Here is a 10,407-nt window from a genome sequence, read left to right on the forward strand (position 1 = left end):
TTTCTCTTTCTTGTCACACTTCTTTATTTTTTCCTCTTTATCTTTCATCACTAGCTTCCTTCTCTTTTTGTTTCTCTCATCTGTTTGCTCTATTTCTTCTCTTAGTTGTGTTTTCATTTTCTCGTTCTTTCTTTCCCTTCTTTCTATTATTTCTTTGTGACCCCTTCTCTTTCTTCCTTGTTTGTTGTATTCCTTTTAAGAGCTAAAACGGTGGCCTGGAGTGAATCCCGCTCCTCCGGGTAGTTTGGTGATTTGTGGGCGGCTTGAGGGTCACAGCCTCCGGGGGTGCCTAGGATTGTACCTCAGCGGTCTCGGGTGACCTGCCGGCAGTCTGGGGGGTTCCCCGGGCGTCACTCCTTCCACAGCGGTGATCCTTCGGGACAGCGGGGTCCTCTCAGGTTCCTCTCAGAGATCCGGTAATCCTGTCTGCTGCCGGGATGTTTTTTTTTTTTCTCCCCAAAAACCTTTATTAAGTGCTTAAGTAGGCGATACATAGGTTTTTAAAGAGTGGTACCTCTTCCCCTAGGAACGGCAGTCCACTTCAACTTTGTTTCAAATCATACTTCAACAATACAGTCAGTTTACATATGAAAGTAGTAGTAAAGGGGGTTTGGTTTCTTGGAGCAGTGTGGGGAGCTCAGTGGGAAAGAGGGGTTAGGGTTTACAGTTCTTCCTCCTTCTCACGCTCCTTGTTGTCCTTGTCTGTGTAATCTCTCAGCAGGTTGTGCACCATTCTGCGGCACGCTTCCCTGCTCACCACCTCCCCGTTGGTCACCAGTCGGGTCCTGGCATACAAGAGGATGTCCTTTACGCAGCAGAGGATTCTCCAGCATCCTTGGATAGCCTCCACTGAGTGTATCTTTGGAAACAGCCCATACAGCACAGAGTGGTGAGTGATGTTTGGGTATGGGATGTGTGCTTCCATTTCTTGTTTTAAGGCTCCCCGCAGTCTCTGGGTAAAAGGGCAGGCCCAGAACAGATGGTATGTAGTATCCTCTGAGGGGCATCCCCTTGGACATTCTCTGTGAGGGCACAGGCCCCTGCTGTGCATGAATGACCGGATTGGCAGTCCCCCTTTCACGGCCATCCATGCAATGTATTTGTGTCTGTTGGTCAGGGATGGGGAGGATACATTTTCCCACACCCTTGTTGCTGTAGCGGGTGGCAGGTCGCTCACTGGTTCTGTGGTGTCCCTGGACCTGATTAGTCTGTGGATTGTCCTGGGCGTCCATAGGCTTGGTGTGACACAGTTCAGCCCAAATTCTACCACAAACTTCTCAGTCTCCTTGTAGTACCAGGGGAGGTCCCAGTTGAACATTGTTGCATTCTCCCACTTATCCCACCAAGTCTTCTCTATACTGGGAGCAGGAAGAAGCGGAAGACCCTGTAAGCTGAGTGGTCCTTGTTCTCGTTCAGCAGGGTTATTCCGACGCTGCCACACACAAAGAAGGCTCTGAGGATTGTCGGGATGTCAGGGACTGCCTTCCCTCCCTTGCGCTGCTCCTTGTGCATGACTGTCTTTTTCACCCTGTCCATCTTTGAGTGCCAAACAAAGTGGAAAACCATGCTGTTCACAGCCCGTGCTACGTTGGCCAGGAGTGGCCAGGCCTGTGTCACATACTGCAGAACGGGCAGTGAGTCGTTCCTGAGCACCAGAGCCTTTCCTTCAATGCTCAGGTGTCTCAAGCTCCAAAAGCCCAGTTTCTGCTTGACTTTGGCCAGGCGTTCGTTCCAGCTTTTCGCCGCTGCCCCTGGTCCGCAAACCAGATACCGAGGATCTTTACCAGTCCTGCCTCAATGGAGAAAGGAAGAGGCTCTTTACATAGGTCGCAGCAGCCGAAGAGCTTTGCCTGTGATTTGTCGACGTTGATCTTTGCTCCTGATGCTTTGCCAAAGTCCTTGCATGCCTCCAGCAGGGACTGGACTGATTTTCCATCCGTGCAGAAGAGGGTGACGTCGTCCATGTACAGCGTGCACTTGACTTCTTTCTTTGCGTCTCCTGGTGTCGGGATCCCTCTGATGTTCGGATTCTTCCTGATGTACTCTGCGAGTATCTCTATAACCAAAACAAACAGAGAGGGTGAGAGCGGGCAGACTTGTCTTCCCCCAGACCTGATAGGAAAGGGGTCTGTTTTCCAACCATTTACCATGACTGAACTGAAGATGTGTGTATACATTATTTTAACATAATTGCAGAACCGTTCCCCCAGCCCAAAGCCCTGCAGGACCCTCTCTATGAACTCATGGGAGACACGGTCAAAGGCCTTTTCCTGATCGAGACAGACCAGCGCAGCGCGGATATTCCGGTCCGTGATGTACTGGATAGTGTCCCTGATCAGTGCTAGGCTGTCCGCTATCCTGCGTCCTGGAACCCCACAGGTCTGGTCTGGGTGAACCATCTCTCCCATAACGCCCTTGAGTCTATTCACCATTGTCTTTGCCAGGATCTTGTAGTCTACATTCAGGAGAGAGATGGGACGCCAGTTCTTGAGGTCACATTTCTCTCCCTTATGTTTATACAGGAGCGCGATCATTCCTTCCCTTAATGTGTGGGGCATGACTCTCTCCTGTTCCATCTCCTCATACAGCTCCAGAAGGTCTGGTCCCAGTAGGTCCCACAGTGAAGTGTAGAATTCAATTGGTAGACCGTCACTACCTGGTGTCTTTCCTGACTTGAAGGATTTAACTGCAAGGTGCAGCTCCCCCAGAGTGAGGGGTGCGTTCAGGACTTCCCTTGCTGGTGTGGAAACCTTTCTCGGGATACCTGACAAAAACTTTTCTGCCTGATCCCCATCTGACCTCTTCTCTGAGTAGAGGTCCCCATAGACGTCTGTCACAGCCTTCCTAATGTCTTCCTTGGTGTCACACAAAATTCCCTCCCTGTTGCGCAATTGAACCAGAGGGGTGTGCGCGGAGTGGATATTCTTAAAGAAGAAGGAGTTGCATTTCTCCCCCTTTTCCAGGTTCTCCACCTTAGAACGGAAGATGATCCTCCTGGATTCGTCATGAAAGTGCTCGCTCAGCTCTTTCTTGACTGCCTCCAGAGGGTTCATGACGTCCCATCCCCGGAGTTTGAGGTCGTGGAGTTCCTGCAGCTATTGCTGCAGTCTACTGAACTCCTTCCTTCTCCCCCTTGCTGCTTTCCTGCCCACGTTCTTAAAGAAATCCTGAATCCTTCTTTTCCCCCACTCCCACCATTCCCCTATGGACTGGAAGGTGTCTTGCCACTCACTGTAAGTCCTCCTCAGCTCCTTCTGTACATCGTCTCTCCCCAGCAGAGAACTATTCAGCTTCCAGGTGCCTGGACCTGTCAGGAACTTTCCTGTTAGTTCCCCCTGGAACCAGATAGCCCTGTTGTAGGAAGTTGGCTCTGTATGTACTATTTCAAAGTAAGAAATAGCATGCACAGAGTCCAAGGGTTCCCCTTAGAGGTAAGATAGTGGCAAAAAGAGATAATTCTAATGCTCTATTTTGTGGTAGTGTGGTCGAGCAGTAGGCTTATCAGAGGGTAGTGTTAAGCATTTGTTGTACACACACAGGCAATAAATGAGGAACACACACTCAGAGACAATTCCAGGCCAGTAGGTTTTTGTATAAAAACAATATATTTTCTTAGTTTATTTTAAGAAGCACAGGTTCAAGATTTACAAGCAATACTTCAAATGAAAGGTATTTCATGTAGGAATGTTAGGAACTTTGAATTAGCAAAATAGCATATACAGTTTTCACATAAATGACATATAGCTATTTTAAAACTAGACAGTGCAATTTTCAACAGTTCGTGGGGGAGGTAAGTGTTTGTTAGTTTTTGCAGGTAAGTAAACCACCTACGGGGTTCAAGTTTGGGTCCAAGGTAGCCCACCATTGGGGGTTCAGAGCAACCCCAAAGTTACCACACCAGAAGCTCAGGGCCGGTCAGGTGCAGAGGTCAAAGTGGTGCCCAAAACACATAGGCTTCAATGGAGAAGGGGTTGCCCCGGTTCCAGTCTGCCAGCAGGTAAGTACCCGCGTCTTCGGAGGGCAGACCAGGGGGTTTTGTAGGGCACCGGGGGGGACACAAGTCCACACAAAAAGTACACCCTCAGCAGCACGGGGGCGGCTGGGTGCAGTGTGCAAACAGGCGTCCAGTGCGCAATAGGATTCAATGGGAGACCAAGGGGTCTCTTCAGCGATGCAGGCAAGGGGGGGCTCCTCAGGGTAGCCACCAGCTGGGCAAGGGAGAGGGCCACCTGGGGGTCGCTCCTGCACTAGAGGTCGGGTCCTTCAGGTCCTGGGGGCTGCGGGTGCAGAGTCTTTACCAGGCGTCAGGTCTTTGAAGCAGGCAGTCGCTGTCAGGGGGATCCTCGGGATTCCCTCTGCTGGCGTCGCTGTGGGGGCTCAGGGGGGTCAACTTGGGCTACTCACGGTCTCGTAGTCGCCGGGGAGTCCTCCCTGTGGTGTTTGTTCTCCACAAGTCGAGCCGGGGGCGTCGGGTGCAGAGTGCAAAGTCTCACGCTTCCGGCGGGAAACGTGTGTTGTTTCAAAGTTGCTTCTTTGTTGCAAAGTTGCAGTTTTTGGGGAACAGAGCCGCTGTCCTCGGGAGTTCTTGGTCCTTCTAGATGCAGGGCAGTCCTCTGAGGCTTCAGAGGTTGCTGGACCCTGGGAATGCGTCGCTGGACCAGTGACTCCTCCTTGTTTTTCTCATTATCTCCTCCGGCCTTGCCGCCAAACGTGGGGCCGTGGCCAGAGGGGGCGGGCAACTCCACTAGCTGCAGTGTCCTGGGGTGCTGTAACAAAGGGGGTAAGCCTTTGAGGCTCACCGCCAGGTGTTACAGTTCCTGCAGGGGGAGGTGAGAAGCACCTCCACCCAGTACAGGCTTTGTTACTAGCCACAGAGTGACAAAGGCACTCTCCCCATGTGGCCAGCAACATGTCTGGTGTGTGGCAGGCTGCTAAAACTAGTCAGCCTACACGGATAGTCGGTTAAGGTTTCAGGGGGCACCTCTAAGGTGCCCTGTGGGGTGTATGTTACAATAAAATGTACACTGGCATCAGTGTGCATTTATTGTGCTGAGAAGTTTGATACCAAACTTCACAGTTTTCAGTGTAGCCATTATGGTGCTGTGGAGTTCGTGCATGACAGCCTCTCAGACCATATACTCTTATGGCTACCCTGCACTTACAATGTCTAAGGTTTTGCTTAGACACTGTAGGGGCATAGTGCTCATGCACTTATGCCCTCACCTATGGTATAGTGCACCCTGTCTTAGGGCTGTAAGGCCTGCTAGAGGGGTGACTTATCTATACCTGTAGGCAGTGTGAGGTTGGCATGGCACCCTGAGGGGAGTGCCATGTCGACTTAGTCTTTTTATCCCCACCAGCACACACAAGCTGGCAAGCAGTGTGTCTGTGCTGAGTGAGGGGTCCCCAGGGTGGCATAAGACATGCTGCAGCCCTTAGAGACCTTTCCTGGCACAGGGCCCTTGGTACCAGAGGTACCAGTTACAAGGGACTTACCTGGATGCCAGGGTGTGCCAATTGTGGAAATAAAAGTACAGGTTAGGGAAAGAACACTGGTGCTGGGGCCTGATTAGCAGGCCTCAGCACACTTTCAAATCATAACTTAGCATCAGCAAAGGCAAAAAGTCAGGGGGTAACCATGCCAAGGAGGCATTTCCTTACACCTGTGAAATGCACTGTCACCATGGAGTGTTGCCTGATCCTCACTGATTTAGAGGTGAAAACGAAGTCTATCCTGGAGCGCTCAGATCCATCAGGGCGGCTCCAGGTGAAGTTCCTGGCGTCCGGACCCATGGATCCAATGACGTCTGTCAGGGAGGCCTCACCCACCATCTCCACCAGGAGTTTCATGGCATCATCCATCCATCCTTCCCCAGCCCTGGTCCCACATCGACCACCACTTTCTAGTATACAGTTGAAATCCCCACACATCATGATTGTTCTGGAGGTGACCAGCTGTGGTCTGAGGCGCTGGAACAGCTCCCGCCTCTCACCTACATCAGAAGGCGCATACACATTGATCTGTCTAACCGGTTCTCCTGCCCATGAGCCGTCAACGACAAGAGCCCTGCCGCCTTCCAGCTCGGTGACCGAGTCCACTGTGAAGCACCTCCCTCTGACTAAGGTAGCGACTTCTACAGACCTACTGCTGTTCCCCCCAGACCGAAAAGAAGGCCCATATGTCCACTGCTGTTCTTGGTGTGTGTATGAAGCTGCAAAAGGGATGGAGCATTCCTAAATCATGTACACATCACATTTGTGGCTGGCAAGAAAGTTCAAGGTGCTAGCACACCTGCCCTTGTCTCTGCTACTTCTTACATTTATGGAAAACAATGAAATAGCTATCTTAATTAGTTTTTAAGAGATTAATTTAGGCTTAAATACTAATTATTAAGTCAGAGTAATTAGCTGTTTTGACAAGGTTACTAGTTCCAAGTATTCCCCTGGGTCAACCCTGCCAGAGAGGGCAGCCTCGTACCGGCCAGGCCAGACATTGTCCCAGCTCCCTAACACGTTTTCCCCAGGGTGCCCCTGGACGCTCCTCCCCCTCCAGAGGCCGTTACTAGGAGCGAGAGGAACAGCACCATGTACACAGACTCTACTCTCCATAAACTTCTGTTCCTAACGATTTAAAATGCCATGCAAGAGTGTTTTGTGCGCAAAGGATTGTGGGTATGCAGATTACAACCAGTGGAGGAACCTGCCCTCTATCGACAAGAAGAAGCCTTGCACCTCCAGCGGTCCGTCCAGACCCAGAGCGCCTCGAGCTCCGTATCCGCAGCTTCATGAGGTTCATCTGTCACGTGTCACTTCATTCAGTGTTACTCAGGATGTGCTTTTGACATACCTTCTTCCAAAAAATGAAACAACTTTTTTTACCTTCTGATATATACATAAATCAATAAATACACACAGAGAATAAGTGCGCACTCTATAAATTATTTTACATGAACCTCAAACTAAACTATAGTCTTTCTTTAAGGGTACTATTCTTCTACCTATTGGTTTTATCAATAGAACTTAAGAATATTATGGCAATTTCAAAACAAAACAAAAAAATGTGCAACACTGTCTTGATAGACCCACTTAGCTACACTTGGGCCCATATTTATACTTTTTGACGCTAAACTGCGCTAACGCAGTTTAGCGTCAAAAAGTTTTGCGCCGTCTAACGCCATTCTGAAGCGCCATGCGGGTGCCGTATTTATGGAATGGCGTTAGACGGCGCAATCAGACCGGCGCTGCCTGGTTTGCGTGGGAAAAAAACACGTAGACCAGACAGCGCCGGCGTAGGGGGAAAATGGCGCATGGGCGTCTTAAAATGGGGCAAGTCAGGTTACGTCGAAAAAATCGTCTTAACCCGACTTGCGCCATTTTTTAACGACGCCCATCCCCCATCAACATGACTCCTATCATTGTAAAGATAGGAGTCATGCCCCCTTGCCCAATGGCCATGCCCAGGGGACTTCTGTCCCCTGGGCATGGTCATTGGGCATAGTGGCATGTAGGGGGGCACAAATAAGGCCCCCCTATGCCACCAAAAAAAAATATAAAAAATAAAAAATTATACTTACCTGAACTTACCTGAATGTCCCTGGGGTGGGTCCCTCCATCCTTGGGGGTCCTCCTGGGGTGGGCAAGGGTGGCAGGGGGGGTCCCTGGGGGCATGGGAGGGCACCTGTGGGCTCATTTTGAGCCCACAGGCCCCTTAACGCCTGCCCTGAGCAGGCGTTAAAAAGTGGCGCAAATGCGCCGTTTTTTGCCACGCCAACTCCCGGGCGTCTCTTTTGCCCGGGAGTATAAATACCACGTAAAGGCCTGGGAGTCATTTTTTAGACGGGAACGCCTCCCTTGCATATCATTAACGCAAGGAAGGGGTTCACGCTAAAAAATGACGCACATTCCGGGAACTTTGGCGCTATTCGCCTCTAACGCCATAGTATAAATATGGCGTTAGTTGGCGTTAGTTTTGCGTCGAAATTGCGTCAAAAAAAACGACGCAATTTCGGCGCAAACGGAGTATAAATATGGCCCTTGATTTTCAAACTAAAATAGGAATTACTGTTTTGCCCATAAAAATGGAATAGGTTGCAATGATTTCTGGGTATTTTGTTGTTGTTGCAATTTTTAGTCCCAGGGGGCGAGCTCTCGATGGGCTTTTAACCACGCCCACCGCACGCCCATCACTATCACTGGTTCGTGGGCTTGCCTTTCAAAAAATCCCTCGTTGTCATTGGTCAATGATTTATGTGCCTCCTTGGGGCGGTTTTGTTACGGCCTCGGACACCGACCCTGGTACGTGGGTAATTGCACTTTTGCCGATAGGGTTGACTGCGAGAGAATTAGCTCGCTTATGTAAACTGTTTTACTTTTCATTTTCAATTTATCTGGCACAGTTAGGAATGTACAACTAATCGCTCCAACATATTTCTCTTTGCCAATGCTTGTTTAGTTACAGCAGCTGATTGAGCCTTATAGGCTTCAGGTACAAAACACACCGGCTCGTTCATTTGCTCAGAAAGAGCCGCAAGCAGCAGTGAGCAAGCTTTGACCTTGGCATATACAAATCCTCTCCTTGGTCCTCACAAAAGCCCGCGTGGGGCTCCATTCAACAGGTGCAGAGTTAAAAGAGCCGACATTACACTTGAACAGGGAAACTATTAGAGGGGGGGGGGGTGCAGCCTTTCCTGTCACGTGACCTATGACGAAATTTACATACCCATAATTCCTGTCACTTATGAGTTCGCCTGTTGTTTTTTTTTTTTGTGGCAACGTTTTATCAATATATCAGCTTAACAGTTATTATAAATTGGTTGTGTTTCAAAGGGTTTTCTAAGATGAAATTCGTAAATGAAATCGCCCTAACAGTCTGTAGAAGGGTGTTTAGTGGCGGCACAGACAGGCGCTCTGAAGCGCTTACTCTGGTTTCTCTTCAAATCGAATAAATCTTTCGCCTTTTACTAAAGATTTCCGTGGAGAGGAACATTTAAGAGTTTCACTCAATTTTTGAAAGCCTTGCTAAACGCAAGGTTCCCCATGATTAGTAAAAGAAAGCGAAGTTAAGAAGTAGATAGTTTGTGGTTTTTATAATGTTAGGTTTTGTGGGGGGTGGTATTCAGATTAGGTATAGGAATGCTGGTTTTTAGGACTAAAAGTGGAGAAAGGATTGGGTCTTCGGTGGGGGTACTGTTTAGTGAGGGAGGGGCAGGTGGTTGGGTTTTAGGGCAGGTGCTGCTTGAGGGGGTAGTGGGTCTGGGGGGTATTGTTTTAGGGAGTGGGCGGAGGAGGGTGTGGGGTGGTTTTCAGGTTAAATAGGAAGGGGGTTTAGGCTTGGGGGAACTGCTTTTGGGGGGTTAGGTTTTAAGGCATGGGGTCGTTTTAGATTAGGATTAGAGCGACGGATTGGGTCTGGGGGTACTTTTTAGGTAGGGTTGGGGTTAGGTTTTAGGGTGCGGGTGGTTATTGGGCTTGGGGGGGATTGGGCCTTTGGGGGGAAATTTTTACCACACATTTGCCTTTAAAACACATGCTTTTACAACATAATTCATTGTAAAGGCACGCATGTTCAGGTATATGCGTGGTAATGACATTCTTGTAACGCACTCGTAGTAACGGCGTGCTTTGCAATGGAATATGTGGTTCTGACATACAACCGCCCATCACTATCACTCGTTCATGGGCTTGCCTTTCGGAAATCCTTTGTTATCATTGGTAAATGCTCTACGTTTGGCCCTCCTTGGGACGGTTTTGTTACCGCCTTAGACACCGGCCGTTACATGGATAATGCATGTTTGCTGGTACGTTTGATTGCAAGCGAACTTTCTTTCCCTTTTGTGTCTCTCCTTCACGCTCATGGCAGCTGTGGCGCTTTGAATCAGCTAGCTTCTGTCAACTGTTTTATTATTCATTTTCAATTTATGTGGCAAGAAAAGTCAATTTCGGAATTTACAAAGCTAATAGCTCTAACTCGAGCAAACGCGAAACCCATTGCATTGCAAATGCCTGTTATATAGGAGAAACTCGACCCGAAGGTATTGGATCGCCTTATATGAGCACCAATTATGTCACACAAGACAAATTCATTTTTAGTAAGCACAAGGAGATGGTGGGCCGGATGTATCATCCATTTTTGCATTCGCAAACGGTGCGAATGGCCGTTTGCGAATGCAAAAATGCCTTTCAGTATTTATGAAAGGCATTCCCAGCGCAAATTTAAGGAATCGCTAAAATAGCGATTCCTTAAATTTGCGAGCCCGTTTAGAGAATCGCAAATTGCGATTCTCTAAATAAGAAATCGCAAATAAGGAATCCTTATTTGCGATTTCTAAACCACATGTAACAAGTAATTCCTTAATGCAAATTTGGCATTAAGGAATCGCTATTACCACCGAGTTGAACTTGGTGGTA

At 48.9% G+C, this 10,407-nt stretch overlaps 1 non-coding gene across 1 annotated transcript; it reads left to right on the forward strand.

Annotated features, from left to right (window-relative positions):
• The first annotated feature begins 8,916 nt into the window (after positions 1-8,916).
• Positions 8,917-9,032, forward strand: LOC138294270 (U5 spliceosomal RNA). The gene has a single exon (XR_011203309.1). It is a non-coding gene; the product is annotated as a U5 spliceosomal RNA (small nuclear RNA).
• Positions 9,033-10,407: the final 1,375 nt, after the last annotated feature.

The sequence above is a fragment of the Pleurodeles waltl genome, chromosome 4_2, assembly GCF_031143425.1.
Source record: "Pleurodeles waltl isolate 20211129_DDA chromosome 4_2, aPleWal1.hap1.20221129, whole genome shotgun sequence".
Lineage (NCBI taxonomy): Eukaryota > Metazoa > Chordata > Amphibia > Caudata > Salamandridae > Pleurodeles > Pleurodeles waltl.